At 39.6% G+C, this 24,433-nt stretch overlaps 1 pseudogene; it reads right to left on the reverse strand.

The window, feature by feature from the left end:
• Positions 1 to 20,528: 20,528 nt before the first annotated feature.
• On the reverse strand, positions 20,529 to 24,057 carry LOC107761295 (squamosa promoter-binding-like protein 6; annotated as a pseudogene).
• Between the last annotated feature and the right edge of the window lie 376 nt (positions 24,058 to 24,433).

Raw genomic sequence — 24,433 nt, forward strand, 5'->3', positions numbered from 1 at the left:
TTCTTATTGCTCAGCCTACATTTATTATTATTACTCACTGAGTTGGAGTACTCACTTTACTCCCTGCACCCTGTGTGCAGATTCAGGCGCATCAGGTCCTGCTTGCGAGGGTTGAGAGAGCTTCCAACAAATCCCGGAGATTCACTAGGTAGTTGCCCGGCGTTCGCAACCTAGTTCTTCTCCCTCTATCTTATTTTCTTCTGTTTTAGTTATGTAATAGCTGTGTAGACGCTTTCAGACTTGTAGTTTTTTGATAGATGCTCATGACTGGTGACACCCCGATGTCGGGCTATGTCTATTCCGCAACTATAGTATTCACCTTATTTTGGGATTATTATTATGTTTAAGACTTAGTTTTTATTATTTAATTGCTTAAAAATTAATTGGGAGTGTGTCGGCTGGCTTTGTATTCACAAGAGGTGCCATCACGACCGAATCTAGGTTTAGGGTTGTGATAAGTTGGTATCAGAGCCTATGTTACATAGGTCTCACGAGTCATGAGCAGGTTTAGTAGAATCTCGTAGATCGGTGCGAAGACGTTAGTATTTATCCTCGAGAGGTTGTAGAACCTTTAGGAAAAACTTCATATTCTTGAAATTCATGTTGTGCAAATTTGTTGATCCGAGTACTAAACTTCTATTATTTTATTCTCTCACAGATGGTGAGGATATGCGCTACCAGTCAGGATGGACGACCACCAGTGCCACCAGCTGTGGCCACAAGAGGCTGAGGACGCAGTCGTGGTAGGGGTATGGGTGTGGCCTGCACAGCAGCTAGGGCAACACCTGCAGATCCACCAGCCACCCCAGTTCTAGATCAGGTCCCAGTTGTGGATGCTCCAGCAGCACCAGCTGTGCCCATTGTGATTCCGGGTCTTCAGGAAGCCTTGGCTCAGATTCTATCAATATGCACTAGCCTAGCTCATGCAGTTTCAGTTACTACAGCCGCAACTACTTCTTAGGTTGGGGGAGGCACTCAAACTCCCGTCGCTCGCACACCTGAGCAGGTCGTGCAGGGACTTCTGACGCTGGGAGCACATCTAGCCCAGCCGGTTGCAGCCGCTTAGGACTATGTTGTTCTTTCCATTCCAGAGGATGAGCAGCATAGGTTGGACAGGTTTGGTAGACTTTAGCCTCTGATCTTCAGTGGTGCAGAGGGCGAGGATGCCCAGGGTTTTTTGGATAAGTGTCAGAGGATGCTTCGTACAATGGGTATTCTGAAAACTAGCAGGGTCGCTTTCACTACTTATCAGTTTTCTGGAGTTGCCTTCACTTGGTGGGAGATTTTTGAGAGGCATAGGCCTGTTGGTGCAGCGCCCCTTATCTGGCAGCAGGTCTCCGTTTTCTTCCTGGAGAAGTATGTGCCGTGATCACGCAGAGAGGAGCTGCGCATGCAGTTTGAGTGGTTGCATCAGGGAGAGATGACTGTGACATAGTATGAGATGAGGTTCTTCGAGTTAGCTCGTCATACGATTTGGTTGGTTCCGATAGATGGAGAGAGGATTAGGAGGTTTGTTGATGGCCTTACTTATCAACTTCATATTCTCATGACCAGAGAGAGGGTGACTGGTGCTACTTTTGAAGAGGTTGTGGACATTGCTCGTGAGATTGAGTCAGTTCGTCGCCAGGAGCGAGATGAGAGGGAGGGCAAGAGGCCTCAAAGATCTGGTAGTTATGGTGGTGCTCCTTCGAGAGGTCAATTTCAACACGACAGAGGTCGTCCATTCAGGCATGCTTAGCCAACTTGCCCAGGTTATTGTGAGGCGTCATCGGGTCATGGTTATCACAGTTCTCATCAAGGCCACTCATCACTTAGTTCCCTTCCAGCTCAGAGTTCGTCCTGTTCTCCATCAGTTTAGGGCTCTTCCATGCCAGGCGCATCTGCCAGTCATTCCGGTGCTAGGGGTTCCCTTCAGTCCCCTTCTCCAGCACCTGGGAGTTGCTATAAGTGTGGAGAGATAGGTCATATGTGGAGGTAGTGTCCTCGTCATCTTGCGGGTTCATCTCAGCAGAGGAGTCAGCCATCAGCTTCAGCATCAGTTACTTCACTGCCACCCACCCAGCCAGTTAGGGGTCGCCCTAGAGGGCGAGGTCGATCAGGTGGCAGTCAAGCCCATTTCTATGCACTTCCGGCTAGACCCGATGTTATTACTTCTGATGCCGTTATTATAGGTATTATCTCAATCTGCCACAGAGATGCTTCTATATTATTTGATCATGGTTCCACCTTTTCTTATATGTCATCATACTTTGCTCGTTATTTGGATGTGCCCCGTGAGTCTCTTATTTTACCTGTTCATATATCTACTCCGGTGGGCGAGACTGTTGTTGGTGAGTATTGGGGGTTTGGAGACACGAGTGGATCTTTTGGTATTATGTATGGTGGATTTCGATGTTATTTTGGGCATGGATTGGCTATCTCCGTGTCATGCTATTCTGGATTGTCATGCTAAGACAATCACATTGGATATATCGGATATGCCACGGATTGAGTGGCGAGGTTTGACTGATTAGGTTCCTAGTAGGGTGATCCCATTCTTGAAGGCCTAACATATGGTTGGGAAGGGTTGTCTTTCGTATCTAGCCTTTGTGAGGGATGTCGGTGCAGATACTCCCAGTATTGACTCTATTCTAGTTGTGAGGGAGTTTCCCGATGTGTTTCCTGTAGACCTGTCGGGCATGCCACCGGAGAGGGATGTTGATTTTGGTATTGACCTGGTGCCGGGCACTCAGCCCATTTCTATTCCATTATATTGTATGGCACCGGCGGAGTTGAAGGAGTTAAAGGAGCAGCTTCAGGAACTTCTTGATAAGGGGTTCATTCGGCCTAGTGTGTCACCTTGGGGTGTGCCGGTTCTATTTGTGAAGAAGAATGATGGCACTATGAGGATGTGCATTGATTATAGATAATTGAACAAAGTAACAGTTAAGAACAAGCATCCTTTGCCTCGCATTGATGATTTATTCGACCAACTTCAGGGAGTGAGAGTGTTCTCCAAGATTGATCTCTGTTCAAGTTGCCACTAGTTGAATATAAGGAACTCGAATATCCTAAAGATAGCTTTCAGGATCCGATATGGTCATTATGACTTCTTGGTAATGTTTTTTGGGCTGACCAATGCCCCAGCAACATTCATGCATTTGATGAACAGCGTGTTCCAGCCTTATCTCAACTCGTTTGTCATAGTCTTCGTTGATGATATTCTGGTGTATTCGCGTAGTCCGGAGGAGTACGCGGAGCATTTGAGAGTTGTGTTGTAGAGATTGAAGAAGGAGAAACTTTATGCAAAATTCTCCAAGTATGAGTTTTGGCTCAGTTCAGTGTCTTTCTTGGGGCACGTGGTGTCCAACGAGGGTATTCAGGTTGATCCGAAGAAGATAGAGGCGGTTCAGAGTTGGCCCAGACCGTCCTCAACCACAGAGATTCGCAGTTTTCTTAGTTTGACGGGTTATTATCGCTGGTTTGTTCAGGGGTTTTCATCCATCGCACCGCCCTTGACCAAGTTGACTCAGAAGGGTCCTTCATTTGTATGGTCGGATGAGTGTGAGGAGATCTTTCAGAAGCTCAAGACAGTCTTGACCACAGCTCCAGTGTTAGTTTTTCCATTAGCTTCAAGTTCATATACCGTGTATTGTGATGCTTCGAGAGCTGGTATTGGGTGTGTGTTGATGTAGGAGGGTAGAGGTATTGCTTATGCTTCTCGTCAGTTGAAGCACCACGAGAAGAACTACCCGGTTCATGATTTGGCATTGGCTGCCATAGCTCATGCGTTGAAGATTTTGAGCCATTACTTGTATGGTGTGTCTTGTGAGGTGTTTCGTGATCATCGTAGCCTCTAGCTCTTGTTCAAGTAGAAGGATCTTAATTTGAGGCAATGGAGGTGGTTGGAGTTACTAAAGGATTATGATATCACTATATTGTGCCATCCGAAAAAGGCCAATGTGGTGGCCGATGCTTTAAGATGAAAGGCGGTGAGTTTGGGGAATTTGGCATATATTCCAGTTGGGGAGAGACCTCTTGCAGTTGATGTTCATGCCTTGGCCAATTGGTTCGTGAGGTTAGATATTTCGGAGCTCAGTTGGGTATTGGCTTGTGTGCTTTCTCGGTCTTCCTTATATGATAGCATCGGAGAGCGCCAGTATGATGATCCGCACTTGCTTGTCCTTAAGGACAGAGTTCAGCATGATGATTCCAGGGATGTGCCTATTGGTGATGATGGGTGTTGAGGATGTAGGGCCGGATATGTGTGCCCCATGTGGATGGGCTTCAGAAGTTGATTCTGGAGAAGGCCCATAGCTCACGGTATTCCATTCATCCAGGTGCTGCGAAGATGTACCAGGATTTGAGGTCGTATTATTGGCGGAGGAGAATGAAGAAAAACATTGTGGGATTTGTAGCTCGGTGTCTCAATTGTCAACAGGGGAAATAAGAGCATCAAAGACCGGGTGACTTGCTTCAGCAGATGGATATTCCAGAGTGGAAGTGGGAACGGATCACTATGGATTTTGTAGTTGGACTCCCATGGACTTTGAAGAAGTTCGATGCTATTTGGGTGATTGTGGATCAGCTGACCAAGTCCACGCACTTCATTCCTGTGTGTACTACCTATTCTTCAGAGCGGTTGGCAGAGATTTATATCCGGGAGATTGTTCGTTTGCATGGTATCCCAGTTTCAATCATTTTAGATAGGGGCCCTCAGTTTATTTCATAGTTTTGAAGGTCTGTGTAGCGAGAGTTGGGTACTCAGGTTGAGTTGAGCACAGCTTTTCACCCTCAGACGGACGGGCAGTCCGAGCGCACTATTCAGATATTGGAGGACATGTTGCGTGCTTGTGTCATTGACTTCGGAGGGTCATGGGATTAGTTTCTACTGCTTGGAGAGTTTGCTTATAACAACAGCTAGTAGTCGAGTATTCAGATGGCTCCATATGAGGCTTTGTATGGGAGGCGGTATAGATCTCCAGTTGGTTGGTTTGAACCAGGTGAGGCTAGGCTATTGGGGACAGACTTGGTGCAGGATGCTTTACAGAAGGTGAAAATAATTAAGGAGAGGCTTTGTACAGCGCAGTCGAGGCAGAAGAGTTATGCCGACAGGAAGGTTTGGAATTTGTCCTACATGGTTGACGAGAAGGTTCTGTTGAAGGTTTTGCCCATGAAGGGTGTTATGAGATTTGGGAAGAAAGGTAAATTGAGTCCTCGGTTCATTGGGCCTTTTGAGGTGCTTTGGAGGATTGGGAAGGTGGCTTATGAGCTTGCTTTGCCACCCAGCTTGTCAAGTGTGCATCCAGTATTTCATGTTTCTATGCTTCGGAAGTATATTGGTGCGATTCGTCTCATGTTTTGGATTTCAGCACGGTTCAGTTGGATGGTGATTGGACTTATGATATGGAGCCAGCAGCTATGTTGGAGCGTCAGGTTCGAAAGTTGAGGTCAAAGGATATAGATTCAGTGAAAGTGTAGTGGAGAGGTCGGCCCGTGGAGAAGGCTACCTAGGAGACCGAGCGGGAGATGCGGAGCAGATATCCTCACCTGTTTGAGGCTTCAGGTATGTTTCTTGACTCGTTTGAGGACGAATATTTGTTTAAGTTGGGGAGGATGTGACGACCCGGCCAGTAGTCTCGTGAGTTACCGCTCTATTTTTCCCCATTTTTGCTTCTTATTCCTTTGTCTATCGGTTCTATATATGATCGGATTGGTTGGCTCCGGTTCGGAAAGGATTTGATAAGGTTTGAGACACTTAGTCGCTTTTTAGGAAGCTTAAGTTGGAAAAGTCAACTGGATGTTGACTTATGTGTTAGAGGGCTCGAATGTGAGTACTGATGGTTCCGATAGCTTCGGGAGGTGATTTGGGACTTAGGAGCGTGATCGGAATGAGTTTTGGAGGTTTGGAGTAGATTTAGGCTTGAATTGGCGAAATTAAATTTTTGGCGTTTTCGGTTGATAGGTGAGATTTTGATATTGGGGTTGGAATGGAATTCCGAGAGTTATAGTAGTTCTGTTGTGTCATTTGGGATGTGTGTGCAAAATTAGGTCATTCGGACGTGGTTTGGTTGGGTTTTTTATCAAAAGTGGAATTCGGAAGATTTTTGGAAACTTAGGCTTGAATCCGATGTGTTTTGGTTGATTTGATATTGTTTAAGGTGTTTTGAAGGTTGGTATAAGTTTGAATAAGGTTATGGGGTATGTTTATGTTTTTAGTTGAGGTCTCGGGTGCCTCGGGGTGATTTCGGATGGTTGACAGAGAAGTTTGGAATTTTAGTGAAGCTGTAGATTTGCTGCTTTTAATGTTTCCGCACCTGCGGATTGGAGACCGTAGGTGCTATGTCGCAGATGCGATGGAAAGGATGCAAAAGCGAAAAGGGACTAGGAAGGCTGGGGCAGCAGAAGCGACTGAGGAGCCGCATCTGCGATAGAGCAGGTGCAGGGAAAAGGATCAGAGGAGCATAAAGTGGTCGTTTAAGTGATGACCGCAGAAGCGGTCCATTGACCGCAAAAGCAGTACCGCAAAAGAGGGTAATTGGCCGCAGATGCGAAATCCCTGGGCCAGAAAGTATAAATTGTTTCTTTCGCAATTTTTGAGCTATTCCACCTTTTCTAAGTTGGCTTTGGAGCTTTTTGGACGATTTTGAAGAAGAATTTCAAGGGAACTTCATTAAGGTAAGAATTTTGACTTAAAACTCGTTCCTATGGTATTATTTTGTGGATTAGAGCTATAATTATTGGAATTTAAGGGTTAAAATTGGGAAAACTAGGGCTTGGTATTAGAGACCTAGACTTGAGAATTTGAGGGACCATTTGTGGTCAGATTTTGGTACTTTTGTTATGTATGAACTCGTGGGAAGATAAGGAACCTATTGATGTGAATTTTATCGAATTCCGAGATGTGGGCCCATGGGTCAGGTTTTGGTAATTTTGGGATTTAAGTTGTAAATTGATTATTTTCGCTTGGGCTTCGTTCCCTTAGCATATTTTGACACTGTGATTCTGATTTTGGATAGATTCGATGCGAGTGGAGGCCGATTCGAGGGGCAAAAGCGTCGCGGCTAGAGATTTGACTGGATTGAGGTGAGTAATGATTGTAAATATCCTGAGGGTATGAAACCCCGGATTGCACACTGTTGTGCTATATTGAGGTGATGCGCATGCTAGATGACGAGCGTGGGGTCGTCCACTATTGGGGATTGTGACTTAGTCCATCCCGAATGACTGTTTTACCGCGTATTTGACTAAAAACTATTTGCTATCATCATGGTTTGGGCTGAATGCCATATTTGGGATTCGTGTCAACTATTTGAACCCTTAGGGAATTTTTATTGATATTTCCTCACTGTTTTTACTTTATACTTGAACTCAGTCGTGCTATATTCTACTGTTTTTCATGACTCAGCCATGTTTACTCTACTTTAACACTTAAATGATATTTTGGGCTAAGCACTATGTTTTACTGTTGCCTGAGTGGGTATGAGATTCTGACTGAGTAAGGCCGAGGGCCTATGTTGTGAGGAAACACTAATTATGATTATGAGGCCGAGGGCCTGATATTTGTACGCCACGAGGTGGCTTGTTAATATGAGACCGAGAGCCTAGTGATGATGCCACGAGATGGTTTGATATTGCGCTTGAGTCGTAAGGGGCCCCTCCAGGAGTCTACACACCCCTAGTGAGCGCGGGTACCCATTGTGATATGAGATATAGCCCGAGAGGCTGGTATTGTTCCATGTGTTTCCCGAGGGGCTGATTCTGTTGGTACTGTGCCCGAGGGGCGATTCTTTATGTGTTTTTCTTTTCTAGTTGCCTATCTTTACTTGTTTAGCTGTTATAAAGATATTTTAAAGAAGCTTAAACTGAACTAATGTGACCTTACATATTTTCACTATTTCATTGCTTTTACTGGCTTTTACTACTTCTTTATAGCCTGTTGATGTGCCTTTATGTGATTTATTATTGCTCAGCCTGTATTTATTATTATTACTCACTGAATTAGAGTACTTACTTTACTCCCTGCACCTCGTGTGCAGATTCAGGCGCATCAGATCCTGCTTGCGAGGGTTGAGAGAGCTTCCAGCAGATCCCGGAGATTCACTAGGTAGCTGCCCGGCGTTCGCAGTCCAGTGCTTCTCCCTATACCTTATTTTCTTCCATTTTAGTTATGTAATAGATGTGTAGACTCTTTCAGACTTATAGTTTTTATGATAGATGCTCATGATTGGTGACACCCCGATGTCGGACTATGTCTATTCCGCAACTGTAGTATTCACCTTTTTTTAGGATTATTATTATGTTTAAGACTAAGTTTTTATTATTTAATTGCTTAAAAATTAATTGGGAGTGTGTCGGCTGGCCTTGCCTTTACGAGAGGTTCCATCACGACTTGGTCTATGTTTAGGGTCGTGATAATTCCTTTACTGCTGTAATTCTTTGTATTGGAACCCATGGTGTTTTCTATACTTCCGCTGTATACACACACACACATATATACACACACACACACACGTTCCATTGCTTCAAACTTGAATAATTGTTACATTCTTAGTTCAATTAATTTCTCAATTATATTCCCTTAAACCGTCTGAGGTTGTATTTTTCTTAAAAAGGAATTTCTACTAAGTTTTAAGTTATTAACTCTCATGTTAAAGGCAAAAATCCATTCGATGTTGTATTTTAATTGAAGATGGTTCTTTCTTTATTCAAACGATTTCTAAAAATAACTTCATCTTTTCTTGTTGAGTTCCTAATTGTTTTAGAAGTTGTACTTTAATTTATGTTATATAAATGAGACTCTTTGAACACCTTAATTGCATTGGTTATGGATCCTAAGTATTGAGTAACATGAGAACGTTGTTGTGCAAAGTGAAATAGAGTTCCTCGCCTTGGACTTAGTTGGAAAGGTAGGTGTTCGACATGTCCCTTGCTTGCGAACTTCTTTAGTAGGGCGGAGGTGCCATTCCTCACGTTTACCGTTGTCCCCAGACATGTGGGCACAAGGTGCTGGGTGTGCTAAATGTTTGGTAATTGAGGTTATGATATGAGACATCGAGTTTGAGATGGCTGGAATTGTGTATCAGAAATGATATGATTTATTGAGTTGACATCGCCTTCCTTATTTGAGTACATTTTTACTTATATGTGTTACAGCTATGTTAGTGTTAATTTACTTGGTTATCTTTCGTTTCCATCCGTGTTTTCCTTTATTGTTTCTACTGATTGTAGTTTGTTCTCTCCCTGTTATTGATATTACTTTGTTATCTCTAGGATGATAGTTTATCATCATATCATGTTCAACTTATTTGACCAGTAGGTGTCTGGACTGTTCCTCGTCACTACCCCACCGAGGTTAGTCTTGATACTTACTGGGCATCGTTGTGGTGTGCTCATACTATACTTTTGTACATTTTTGTATATAGATCCAGGCATTTGATCGGTAGTAGTTGTTTAGGTCATTACAGTGGAGACTCAAGGTAAAGCCGTTGCATCGTTCGTAGGCCTCAGAGTCGCCTTCATTTGTATTTATACCCATATGTTCTTTTGTTCCGGAACAGTAACGTATTTATTTGTATAACTACTCTTTGAAAGTCTTATGACTTGTACCACCGATTTTGGGAATGGTAATGTGTTAAGAGTATTTAATTTAAAGTTAGTAATATCAATGTTATTTCAGTTAATGTTAGGCTTACCTAGTTTAGAGACTAGGTGTCATAACGACTCCTTCAGAGGGATTTTGGGTCATGACAAGTTGGTATCAGAGCTCTAGGTTCATAGGTGCTACGAGTCATAAGCGGGTTTAGTAGAGTCTTGCGGATTAGTACGGATACATCTGTACTTATCTTCAATACAGAACTATTAGGATAATCTCACTTCTTTCATTCCTTATCGTGCGATATTGATTCAGCTCGAGGCATATAACCAATGTTCCTTTGCATCCACTCGTGTGTAATATTACGCTCTCAGTGTCCGCTATGCGCCAATGGTTCGTGATGCTACAAACGATCTATTAGGGAGTCGGGATGCTCAGACATTGTCTCAACATTTTGTCCAGACTAAAGATACAGAGGTATTGAGAGACTATTCAGTTGTTCATATGGAGGCGCAGCAGTTTCCGGCATCTGATTGATGAGTGCGAGCTTGGGAAGGTTTAATTGGTTGACTAGTCGTTGTAATTATGGCAAGGCCACGAGGTGGGTGTTGATTGGGGATAGTTGGTGGTATTGGAGTACCGTGTGATTTGTGTTGTACGAGCTGTGAAGGTTAGTTTTGCGGATCATTAGACGTTGTTTTCTATGGCTTCATGCCAAGTGGAGGAGTCCAATAGCGGCATTTAGATTGTAGAGTCAGATTTACATCAGTTTTGGCCCGAGGTATGTGTGTAGGTGGTATCGATAAGTGCCCTGATTTTGTGTATCACCAAGGTCTAAGATCTTGCACGAGATGATATTGGGGCTTACAGTATTCCTACATCATTAATGGATCTACATTTCAGCATCAAGGGAGGGTCGGAGGAATGAATTCAGATTCACTGGAGGTCTATTCAGCATGGGTATCGTAGTTGCAGCAGAACGGGGTACTTCAGAGGAAATGTGGTGGTTTATGAGCTTCTGGCTATGTGGCTCATGTTAGGATCATCTGTATTTGGGACATTGATTGGGATTATTCCATATCGACTATCCGAAGAGATGGGTCAACTTTGTGGTATTGGGTCAGCATAGCGATGGAGTAATTGGTCCTTTGAAAAGGAATTCTCTACTGGCATTTATGGCAACACTCTTGGATGGGACGGTTTGTGTGACTCGGTTGAGTTGGGGAGGTGCAGTCCTAATGACTTAGTTGTGTGCGGGCGGATCTCGGAGGGTTCTTGATGGTTTAGGCAACGGCTTGAGTCGGCTGGTCGCCATAGGCATAAGGAATATGTTGTACATTGTGGGTTTCTCCTAGACAGGTATCAGAAGTTAATAGAGTGTTGACATTGCTGGCGATCATATGTGAAGAGTGTGCATTTTTGGAAAGGGCCTTGAGTTTTGGTTTGCGGGTGTGTGGCTAGTAGCATGGTGATTACTGGGTTTTGAGGCTTTCGAGATTCATGTTTTATTAAGCGAACAGAAATCCTATATAGGTGCTTTAGCAGAATGATAGGGTGTAAGTGATATATTAGCCATTTGATTTGCGTAGTTGAAGTTGGGTATGGAAGTTTTGGTATTCCGGAGGTTTGGGGCTAGATGCCCTCATATGTGGACTATTTCCTGTTTGCGGATTGTGAAGAAACGTCGAGGATGAGGTAATTAATAGCATGTATTATTGATAAGTAGTTATGGATCTTTTGAAGCATATTTATCTAATTGGGAAGGGTCGGGATTTGGTTGGGACTATTTGGAAGGTCAGCGAGAATAAGTATTTCGTATCAGATCAAGTTTATGTGCTCCTGTAAGATTGTCATTTTGATTATGTTATCAGGCAGAATGGACATTATTTGTGCCTCTGGCCTATGTTATGTGCTGCTCTCTTATGTTGTGATGATCTATGAGGTTGTATGACTATTCTCCACGCATGTTGTGATTCCGTTCAAGCCTTATGGCAATGCGAGCGGGATAGCCCTCGTTATGTTGATTTGCTCATTGCACCTTAATTGTGATTGCTTCTTTTATGTCTTATTACTTCTATTCATTTTTCCCACAATTTTATTTGTGCTCTCTATTATACTTGATATCAGTATTCATATGTTTAGTGAACCCAAATATTTTGGCTTGATGAGTATTTAGGAGCGGGTTGCACGCCGCAGTGGATGTTATGTGAGATTGTACTTGATATCAGTATTCATATGTTCAGTAAACCAGAGCATTTTGGCTCGATGGGTATTTGGGAGCGGGCTGCACGCCACAGTGGATATTATGTGGGATACCCTTTCCTTGTGTTTATTTGGTGTTGTGTTTTCCCTCTATGGGACGATTTGACGAAAAACTATACTTTTGTTGTCATACATGTTGTACTTGTTAGATAATTCTTCTACTTTGCTTTTCTTTATTTGTGTTGCATAATTAAGTTATTGTTGGTTTGGTGTACAAACTGTGTAGTGTGAGAATCCGTGTGGTTCCGTGATGAGTTGTTAGTTGGGCAGCTTGTATTGGCTGAGATGAGGTTCTTAGACCTAATATTGGTACTATGGTATTGAGGATGATGAGTGTTTGGAAGGGAGAGGGTGTTTCTGCTAAGATTTGGGTAATGGCCCTGGCGGGCGAGAGAGCTTCTTGACTTGATGACTTCATGGGCGGATATGAGTTTCCGCATGTTTCTTTATCATGGGAAGTGTTGTGGGAGTCCGGAACAACGTTGTATTTACTGTAAAGTATATTGCCGGCATCCAAGACGTTATTCGAGCAGCTGTGGTGGTCAGAGGTTATTGCTCGAGTATGTGAGTTGTGTGAAATAACATGTGATTGTATTCTGGATTAGAATTTTGGCCCGATTCAACTGGTTCGGGTTTATTCAGTGTAATGATGTGGTATTCGGGTCCTATGATACATTTCAGATGTTGAGGTTTGGGTTCTGTCCTAAGGGTATGGACTAAGAAGGAGATGAAACCTTCAGTTAAGTTCCATTGTCAGATCTGCATAGGTTGGGTGATGGGGAATCACCCCCGAATGTATGTATGAGCAGCTCATGCAGCGGTTCGATGGCTTTGGAATGACTCCGGGCACGTTCGAGGACGAACGTATGTTTAAGTTGAGGAGGATGCAACTACCCAACTGGTCGTTTTGAGCAATTATGTAAGGTTCGGCAGTTTGAGGTCACGAGTAGCTTCATATTTTGAGTATCGACTTGCGTGCATGGTTGAATTCAGTTTCCGGATGAATCAGAGTCTAATTGGAAGAATGACTCTAGTTTTGAAAGCTCAACGGTAAGAATTTGACCGGAATTTGACTTCTGAGTGAACGGCTCTGGAATGAGTTTTGATGATGCCAACAACTTCATATAGTGATTTTGGACTTAGGCGCGCATTTGGATTTGGATTTGGAGGCCCGTAGGGTAATTTGAGGCATTATGGCAAAAGTTGGATTTTTGGGAAGTTTGACCGGGAGTGGACTTTTTTATATCGGGGAACGATTCCGATTTCGGAAGTTAGAATAGGTCCATAATGTCAAATGTGACTTGTGTGCAAATTTTGAGGTCAATCGGAGGTGATTTGATAGGTTTCGGCATTGGTTGCGAAAGTTGAAGTTCCAAAGTTCATTGATTTCGGCTTGAGGTGTGATTCATAGTTTTGAGGTTGCCGTGTGTGATTTGAAGCTTCGAGTAGGTTCGTCTTTTCATATGGAACTTGTCTACAAAGTTTGGCGCCATTCAGAGTTGATTTGATAGGGTTCGAATGCTCGGTTGTGATTCTAGAAGTTCTTGAAGTTTAAGTTTGATATTCATGCGTTTTGGCATCCGATTCGTAGTTTTAGAAGTTATTTTGATGATTTCAGCGCGCGAATGAGTTTGTGTTGTGTTTTTAGACTTGTGTGCATATTTTGTTTGGAGCCCCGAGGACTCGGGTAAGTTTCTGATTAGTTCGGAATGATTTTTTTCATAGTTTCAGATTGCTTGTTTCTGGTGTCTGTTGCCCTCTTTCGCGATCGCGTAGCTCCAGTCATGATCGTGTGGAGTTCTGTTGGTCTGCCCCTTTTTCCTTCATCTCATTCGCATAGTACCTCTCGCGATCGCGATGGTCTGCTTTCTTTTTCTTCGCATTCGCATCTGTTCCCTCGCATTCGCGTAGTAGAAATTAGAGGCTGGGGCGGTTTGCTATTTCCTCTTCGTGTTCGCATCAAATGCCCCGCGTTCGCGTAAGCTCCTGCCCATTTTTCATCGTGTTCGTGTCCCTTTTCTCGCGATTGCAAAGGGTATTTCTTGACAACTTTAACTCTCTTCTCCGCGATCGCGACCCAATCTCCGCGATCGCGATGCATAAATCCCTGGGCAGACAAAATATAATGCCAAATCGAGGGTTAGCCATTTCTATCATTTTGGGAGTTGTAGACCTCGGCTTTGGGAGATTTTTCGTGAGTTTTTCAAGCAAATCATTGGGGAAAGTGTTGTCACCCCGAATCTCATCATATTTCATGAATCCATTGCTATTTTCATCAGCTAATTGGTGAATTAAGTTGGGAATTTGGGAAAAAATTTGTGAAACCTTTCAAATCAAGAAATCATGATTTGAAGGAAGAATTAGTATCGGAACTTGATAATTTTGGTATTTCTAAACTTTTATCGGAGTAGGTGTTTGGGTTTTATAAATTTTATCGGATTTCGAGGTGCGGGCTCGGGGAGTTGACTTTTGTTGACTTTTTAGAAATTAAATAAAAATTATAGCTTTATTAATTGGAATTGTTTCCTTTTGCATTATGTGATGTATTCAAGTCGTTTTTGGTAAGATTGAGCCGAGCGTTGATGAATTGGTGAAGGAAAAGCTAAATTGAGTATTGAATTGACCGCATTGAGGTAAGTATCTTGTCTAACCTTGTGTGGGGGACTTTCCCTTAGGATTTGAGTCTTCTATGCTAATTGTAGTCCGTACACGCGAGGTGACAAATGTGTGCTCGAATTTACTTGTGAAAAATTTGCCTTTAGGGTCCTTAGGTCCTTATGTTCATTATGTGGGAAGTATTCTGTTATGATTGAGTTTTCTAATTGCTTAATTTATCTTTATATTCTCCATATGATGTTGTTAGCTTTCCTCTAACTCTTACTTATTACTTGGCCCTTATTTCCCTTAATTGAAGTGATTGTTCTCCTTATTGTTTTGATATCTCTTAATTGTGAATTCCTTTATGACCCTGTGTATATATGCTATGTGTCCAAATTATTGTGGTTGCCGGTGCAGTTATCACGTGTTTATTATGTTTTGTTGTTTTGTTAAGGTTATTGCGCTTCTTGGTTTTTTCGTGATTCTCTTGTTGTCGTGTATTCATACTCTTGGTGGTGGAACTCCTTGTGACAGGATTGTTGGATTTGTTGTTGATTCCCTTGCTGGGATGTTATTGATGCTATTGTTTGGGTGAGTAAGAGTGTAAAACACGAAGGGTGATGTCGTGCACGATATTGTGAGAGAGTGTAAAGCACGAAGGGTGATGTCGTACACGATATTGTGAGAGAGTGTAAAGCACGAAGGGTGATGTCGTACACGATATTGTGAGAGAGTGTAAAGCACGAAGGGTAATGCCGTGCCATATTTTGAGAGTGTTAATGCACGAAGGGTGATGCCGTGCCATATTCTAAGAGTGTTAATGCACGAAGGGTGATGTCGTGTCATATTCTGTGAGTGTTAATGCACAAAGGGTGATATCGTGCCATGTAATGAGAGAGTTAAAGCATGAAGGGTGATGTCGTGCACATTTCTATTTATGCATATGGTGAGGAAGAGCGATAAAACACGAAGGGTGATGTCGTGTACTTTCTGTTTGCTGTGTTTAATTGTTGTTATCAAATCAAGTGTTTTAACTGTTTAGATTCCTTTACTGTCATGATCCTTTGTGTTGGAACCCATGGTGTTTTCTTTTCCGCTGTATATATATATATATATATATATATATATATATATATATATATATGTGTGTGTGTGTGTGTGTGTGTGTGTGTATATATGTATATATATATATGTATATATATGTATATATATATATATATATTTCAATACTTCAAATTTCAATAATTGTTTCATTTTTAATTCAATTAGTTTCTCAATTAGATTCCCTTAAACCGTCTGAGGTTTTATTTTACTTAAAAAAGAATTTCTACTAAGTTGTAATTTATTAAATTCCATGTTAAAGGTAATAATTCATTCGATGTTGTATTTTAATTGAAGATGGTTCTTTCTTTATTCAAACGATTTCTAAAAATAACTTCATCTTTTCTTGCTGAGTTCCTAATTGGTGTAGAAGTTGTACTATACTTTATGTTATGTAAATGAGATTTTTTGAACACCTTAATTGCATTCGTTATGGATCCTAAGTATAGAGTAACATGAGAACGTTGTTGTGCAAAGTGATATAGAAATATGTGGGCACAAGGTGCCGGGTGTGCTAAAGTTTTGGTAATTGAGGTTATGATATGAGACTTCGAGTTTGAGATGGCTGGAATTGTGTATCAGAAATGATATGATTTATTGAGATGACATCGCCTTCCTTATTTGAGTACATTTTTACTTGTTTGTGTTCTAGCTATGTTGGTGTTAATTTACTTGGTTATCTTTTGTTTCCATCCGTGTTTTCCTTTATTGTTTCTACTGATTGTAGTTTGTCCTCTCCCTGTTGTTGATATTACTTTATTATCTTTAGGTTGATAGTTTATCATCATATCATGTTCAACTTATTTTACCAGTAGGTGTCTAGACTGTTCCTCGTCACTAATCCATCGTGGTTAGTCTTAATACTTATTGGGCATCACTGTGGTGTGCTCATACTACACTTCCATATATTTTTTTGTACAGATCCAGGCATTTGATCGGCAGTAGTTGTGCGGATCGTTGCGGTGGAGACTCAAGGTATACCTGCTGCAGCGTTCGCAGGCCTCGGAATCACCTTCATTTGTATTTATATCCATATGTTCTTTTGTTTCAGAACAGTAACGTATTTATTTTGTATAACTACTCTTAGAAAGGCTTATGACTTGTACCACCGGTTTTGGAAATGATAATGTGTTAAGAGTATTTAATTTAAAGTTAGTAATATCAATGTTATTTCAGTTAATGTTAGACTTATCTAGTTTAGACACTAGGTGTCATCACGACTCCTTCGAAGAGATTTTGGGTCGTGACAGAAATATTTCAATCCTTTAAAGAGGAAAAAATTACAGTTCTAGCTTCACTCACTTATTGCCCAACTACTTCATACCATGTCATTTTTCCTGTTAATTTCTGCAGGGATTGACCAATAACATAAATGAAAAAAGAAAGTAAAGAAAAAATGATTATTACTTAAGAAAGGAGTCTTAATTAATTTGAGCTTAAGGAGTTGTTGTGCACATTAATGTAATAAAATACTTAATCACAATTCTAGTCCGACATCCTATCCTATGAACCAAACAAACGATAATATTATCCAATTATGTTGTTCTTCGCCCTCTTCCCAATCCCATACTCTGCCCACAAACTCTAACCACTCAAACTTCTCAACTTTTTTCATTCATATATAATGATTTAATTTGTTAAGTCAAAATTCCAAAATTGACAACTATATATGAATCAATTATATGATAAAAATTATTCAACCTCATTGCTGTAATCATTTGCAGTTTCATTTTGCAGCTCGACAATATTATAATTCACAATTATATATAAAAAGTGAACGAATGTGGGCTACGCATAAAAAGTCCTCTTTTATTTAAAAGTAGGTACTTTTGACTGCATATTTAGCTTTCCTAACATTCGCTTGAATAGGTTAAGGTTGTTGGCTCCAGGAGATGGAAATAATATGGAGGAATTAATGAATAATGATTGTAATAATTCTTCTTTTCTTTTTTCCTTCAAAATAATGCATTGTCTTCTAAAACTATAGCTTCTTCATCTTCTTCTAAAAATTCCTTATGGAAATAGTTCGTATATAAAATCTTCTTTAAAACTGTTGTTTCACATCTCATTATTTTTCATTTTTCCGAGGGTGGTGTTTAGACTAGCTTGTGCATACCTCCAATAGTTTTATTAGAGATCTGCTATCTTCCACCATCACATATATTGAATAACTTTACCCACCAAAACAGTGTAAATATCAGAGATCTGCTATCTTCCACCATCACAGGTATTGAATAACTCTACCCACCAAGACAGTGTAAATACACAATTTGCCTATTAACCACGTGGAAAATGGAAGATTTAACAGGAAAATTTCGGAGACAAATTTTTAAAAATGAATTGAACTCGGTAACAAGGAAAAAATTAATGAAAAGGGACCAAGCAGTCACAAGTGTTGAATGCTGCAACCATACTGTCTTTGTGCCTCAAAGAATGTATTGTTTACAGAAATAAAACACCTTAACCGTACAGCACCAATCTATGTGAATTTAACATGATTAAGCAATGGATTACAGTACTAATAATACATATTAATTAACCATGATGATCGAGTATATAAATCTTATTCAAGGACACATCGCAAGCACTTAATAGTTTGGTGCAAAAAATAAATATTTTGGCACATTTACTATATGGAGTCAAATAGTTTTTAAATCCTATTATCCCAAATCATCCACACACACAAAAAAAATCCCTTTTTCCTTCGTAGCATACCAGAATAGTGCATGGACGCAGCGGCGTGGTTGTGTTTTCAACCAAATCGAATGTTGCAACGGGGGACCACACCACCTCTCTGTTCTTCATAGAATAGATCCTTCTCTTTCAAGGACCACTCAAAAGCACACTCATATATCCACACCCCTATCTATCTATCTATTTATCTACTATTTCTTCCGTTCAAGTTTATGTGAATCTATTTCTTTTTTGGCCCGTTCCAAAAAGAATTATTTTTTTTTTAAATTTGGAAACAATATAACTTAAATTCCCAATTATACCATTAGTGAGAAACTTTTATAACTACACAAATACTCTAGATTTCTTTTTGACTTGTTTAGGATCACAAATTCCAAAAGTGTTCATTTTTTCTTAAACATCGTTGCCAGTCAAATAGGTTCACATAAATTAAATAGGAAGTATATTAAAGAGATCTAGTGAATATATTGGAAAAGCAGCTTACAAAAGTAAAAAACAAAGTCAATTAATATGATCAGCTAAAGTTTTTAAACAGTAAGTCAAAAAGAATTTATGTACTTTGAGATATATGGACGCCGAAAGTTCTTTTGTTTTATGTATGCACGTGTGCATGGAATAAACTTTTTATCAGGACAACGCATCATGCACCAAACCCAATTACAATTAGTTTGCATGGAATAAACTTTCATGCGACAAAGCAAGCATCTAAGTTTAGTTACTTGCACCAAAGCCACTACTAGTTCCTGAAAATTTCTTATTCAGTTCCACCGATTGTTGGATATTGATTAAACTTTTTAATATGTATTTTCAAATTTTCATTCTCATCAACTGCTACATTCCAAGGAATTAAAGATTCTAGAACGGGAAAAGGGCTAAATATATCCCTTTACTTTCAAATATTATTTAACTGTACCCTTCGTTATACTATTGGGTTATTCATACCCCTACTGTCATACTTTGGAACAAAAATAACCCTATTGTCATACTTTGAAACAAAAATACCCCTATTTTGAATGGAGTGCCACGTGGCAACACCAAATTAAAACGACCCATTTCTTTTTTTTTTACCCGATCTGTTTTTTAAAAAACCCACAACCCGACCCCTATTTTCATTTTTTCCAGTTTTATTTTTTAAAATTTCAGTTTTTAAAAAACAAAATATTTTGTTGAAAAACAAAAAAAAAAATCTGTTTTTACAAATTTGTTTTTCCAGTTTTTACAAAACAAAATTCTTTTAAAAAACTGAAAAAAATGAAAATAGGGGTCGGGTTGTGGGTTTTTTTTAAAAATGGATAGGGTAAAAAAAGAAATGGGTCGTTTTAATCTGGTATTGCCAGGTGGCACTCCATCTAGGGGTGGGCATCGGTAGGTTCGGTTCGGTTTTGAACATTATCGGTTTTGCCTATCGGTTATCGGTTTACAAATATCATAACCCGATAACCAAACCGATAAGATATTGGTTATCAGTTATCGGTTAATCGGTTATATATCGTTATCGGTTCGATTATCGGTTTACCCGATAAGATAAAACAACTAAAAAAATTTGCAATATATAAAACAAAAAAATCAAACTGTCAGAACGTGTAAACTGCCAACTTTTGTTGTTTCTTAACAAAAGCACGCTCCCACTTCTGTGCAGTATCTACTGATGTCTGGCGGAGAACTGGTGGTGAGTCTTGCGTCTTGACTCTTGGGGGCTGTGACGGAAACAAGAATGAGAACTGAGAGACAAACGACTGAAGAGTGAAGAGTGAAGAGGGAATTAGGAAAATAAATAACCCTAGTATATACTTAAGGGTAAATTAGTAAATTACATCATTCTTATTGGGTTATCGGTTTTTACCCAATAACAAAAATGCAAACTGAGCCCGAACCGATAACCCAATAAAAAACAAAATTTAACCCGTTACCGAACCGTTAACCCAATAACCCAATACCGATAACCCAATAAAGAATTAACGGTTCGGGTTATCGGTTTTACCCGATATATGCCCACCCCTGACTCCATCTAAAATAGGGGTATTTTTGTTTCAAAGTATGACGATAGGGGTATTTTTGTTCCACAATATGACGGTAGGGGTATGGATAGCCCAATAGTATAACGAAGGGTACAGGTAAACAATATTTGAAAGTAGAGGGTATATTTAGCCCTTTGCCGATTTTAGAATGGTGTTTCACTCTCAAAAGTGTTGAATTGAAAACAATAGAGCAAGTTTTTGCCACAAAAGTGTCATTTTTACTTTTCTCTATGAGGAAATAGAATGTTGCATCACACGAAATGCTGATGAAAGGTTTCACCTTAAAACACATGATTTATGTATCTTTTATCAATCCTCAAGGGTTTATAATTCACCTTTGAGGCCACAAACATATATACACAGAAAAATATGATCCTTTTGATAACATTTTCTATACAATTGAGCAATTGATGCAGCAAAGAAACTAAAATGACACTTACAAAATATACAGATCGATATCTACCATTTATTATTCTGTCTTTGCCTCTTGACTTGTCAGCAAAGCCATTCTTGTATCGGCTGAATCTCCTCAATAGCTTTCAGGTATCATATTAATACTGCAACAATTAAGCATGAATTATGCAAGGATCAAAAACAAAACAACAATGTTTTACATGGTTCAAACACAGAGTTCCCAAGGCCTAAATCAACTCGATCTATTGAATTACCTCCAAAGGCATCACGAACTCCAAATCATGATAGAAAAGAAAGAAGCATTTAATATTCAATTGGACATGGCTACACACCTTGAAGGTTTCTTAATCCTCATGTGGTCGTAAAGCAACGGAAGATATCATTCTCCTGTTTCACTTGGTCAGAATTTTTCAGCTGTTCCACTCTTTGCAGGTGCGATGACAACTGAACTAAATCCACGGTTGGTCCATCTTCTAGAGAAAGGTCATGCTTAGAATTCATAGAATTTGATCTTCGAACACATCTTTCTCTTAGATCATCAGTTGAAACAGCTTGACTGTCATCAAGAACTTGGACGATCCTATCTATTTCAAATACTTCAGATGAATATAATTCATTTGATGTAAAGCTTCTCGAAGCACTTAATCCGCAAAAGTTTTGAGGATTATGATCTCTTTTAAGGTGACCACAACGATTTTCTGAGTTGTGTAAATGGTGTTGTGAGTGGGCTGACAGAAGAGAGAGAGCACAAGCGGAGTTTTGCCCTGCAAATGTTTCTTGAACTGACAATGTTTCCCCAGCATGAATCTTGGATGAATTTTCTTTTCTCATTACATAATGATGCTGTAAGCTTTTTATTGGTGACTGCTTCTTTGTCACTGCCATAGCTAATTGAGAGATGCAGATTGATTTTTCTTCCAATTTGATGTGCTTGCGATGGCCTTCAAATTTTTCTTGACAAAACGAACTGCCAGGACGTATTTCAGGGGGGAAAAATAGTACTCTCCTTTGTGAAGTTATATCGAATAAACTTGAACCATTAGCATAAATTCAGACTCAACAAAATAGAAAAATACTATTTTTCCGCAAAGCATATAAAAGATGGCAGTGCCAGAGGCTAAGGGAAGAGTTGTAACCATTGACCCAATGCACTAGTAAATAATAATTAAAAACAAACAAAAATTAGCATATGTACTAGATAAGAATAGGTAATAAGATGGTATTGCAGCACACAATTTTTTCGAAATACACCAAATGAATTAAAGTATTATCATGCCCTCGAACAAAAGAGCATAGTTGGAAAGATAAAAAAAAAAAGGAGGTTTCTAATTCATTCTTTTGGAGAGGAAAGAGGGAGAGGGTGGATGGGCCGACGTGGAAACTTTTAGTTGTAGAATCAAATTGATGGAACTTAAAAGGCTAATGTACTGGAGTACTCCTAAGTTCAAATACAATCATCAAAGTCTAGAATGGTTAAAAGAGGGGGACATTAAGCTTACCCCAGTGAGCATCAAATTGAGGCTTTCTCCGGCGCGCCTGCAAGGCGCTTACGACAACTGCGTTTACCTTCATCAAATTCTGCCAGCAAATGGAACCTGCATAGCAAAAGTTCACAAAAGTCTATGTTGGTGTAGCATTCACAAACAGTCATACTATCATAACCACTAAATTCTGAAATTTCAGATAACATGGATAGAAATTAGCTACAAGAATAGATGAAGTCAAGATCTACGCTAACTAGCCCCTTTTTGCTGAACCACAGGGTAGTTTTACTTAAGGATAATTCAGATAATAAATGAAAAACTGCAACTGCCTAAATTCCTTCACCTTACTACAACTCACTCATTCATTCAAAGTCAAGTTCACAAAAACAGTTGGACTAGAGTTCAAGTTCAGATGGAATATTTAGGCAGCTGGAGAGGAATTCTCGCATTTGGGTCATAATCTGTTCTTTAAAAGTTCTGATGCTAAAACTTTATCAAAGATGCAAATAAGACTACTAGTTCTACGCACTTTGCTATGAATCAGCATTATCAAATGTAGTTATACCATGTTTCGTCAAATGATCTGAAATAAAGGACAACGTCATTAATGTGTTCCATCCTAATGAAGTTTTACAACACAGCAGAAGAAGCAGATGACAAGCCAGACCATACCTGCTACACTGCTGACAAAACCTTTGCTCAAACCCATTAACGATAACTTTAGTAGTTTTTGAGTGTTCATCGCACACTTTGTGCCTTTTGTGATAGTCTTTTGAGGATCTCAGGTCCTTGTTACAACCATAAACTTGGCATAAAAGAACCTGAGAATGCAAATTTGTGGTCCTCGGTCTTTTTCCTAGCGGCAAAGGTTCCAGTGATGACGAAGCTGAGTTTCCCATCAAAGACGAATTACGCTTGACTTTGTAAACAATCAAGTCATCCTCCTGAGAATCGGCTTTTTCCGCTGGCAATAAAGAATCTGCTAAAAGACACAAGTGAACTTCCTTTTGAAGATGATATACTCCTGACTTCTCTATGATCAACCAACTGATCCAATTTCAATCCAATTGGCAATGATATGGGATCGTTACACCTATTTCCAATATGATTAGATCTCTCTTTAAGTTCCACTTCCCCGAGAATGGAGTCCAATGTATTTACAGAAATAGATAACATCTTCCCAGAAGAATCAACTGTTTCAGCACCTAAACCTTCTGACCATTGGTTGCTTGTAGCACATTTCTTCAAAATATCAGCCATTCCTGATTCCGGAAATTCTATATTTTCAGTGATTTCTTGGATAGTGCCAAGCATGGTTTTATCAACATCAGAAAAGTTGTTCAAATTCCAATCTTTTACAATATTTCTACTTCTTGCAAGTGCACCAACTGGGATTTCATTATTATCAAGAAACAGAATTGGTTCCATTTCTAGCAGAAACTAAAGTTGCTCAAAGTATGCAGTGAATTTTCACCAAAAGCAGAATCCAAATTGATTTCTGATTATGCAAAGAACAAAGTGATAAAAAAGCATCAGTAAAAATAAAAGTTCATATCTTGAAATTAAGACCTTAAAGGTAACCCAAGAAAATCAAATTAGAAAAGTAAGGAAAAAGGGCTATTGTTTACATGGTACATAAGCCAATTAATTACCCCAAAAGAAAAGAGAAAATATAAGAACTAGAGAACCAGGGAATCAAATTAGAACATCAAAAAAAGATTATAAAGTTTGAAAGTAAGGCTATCAAATACCAAGAAACAGGGGTAGACCAACATGGAACCTAAATCTTAATGTACCAAACAAAAATCAAGAAAGAACCCCATTTAGATAATCTAACATGGAACAATTATCTAAACCTATAATGCTAGAGAAACAAAATGCTAAAGTTAATCAACTTATTTTGAGGATGACAGTATATTGTCTTGAGCTTACCAGAGGAAGATTGGAAGAAAGAGGGAAGAGTGAAGACAGAAAAAGAGACAGAGGTGCTTTGCTAGTAGGGCATTATATTATTGCAACTGTTGAAGCTGATACCTTTGTGAGTCGAACATAACATATTTTACATACCTTTTGTCTTCTTCCAGTTCAGTCTTATTTTTGCCCCTCTAATAATCTAATTAAATTGGATTTAAGGTTTTTCAACAAATTTTGTGCAGAAAAATAAATCTCCAATCACAAACAATTATAAAGAAAATAAAGAATTTTATTGATAAATATTGCGGATTACAACTCTGTTTGTCCCTTGATTTTTCCCTCCGAATTGTTGATGATATGCATCTTCTTGATGT

The sequence above is a fragment of the Nicotiana tabacum genome, chromosome 18 (genome assembly GCF_000715075.1).
Source record: "Nicotiana tabacum cultivar K326 chromosome 18, ASM71507v2, whole genome shotgun sequence".
Lineage (NCBI taxonomy): Eukaryota > Viridiplantae > Streptophyta > Magnoliopsida > Solanales > Solanaceae > Nicotiana > Nicotiana tabacum.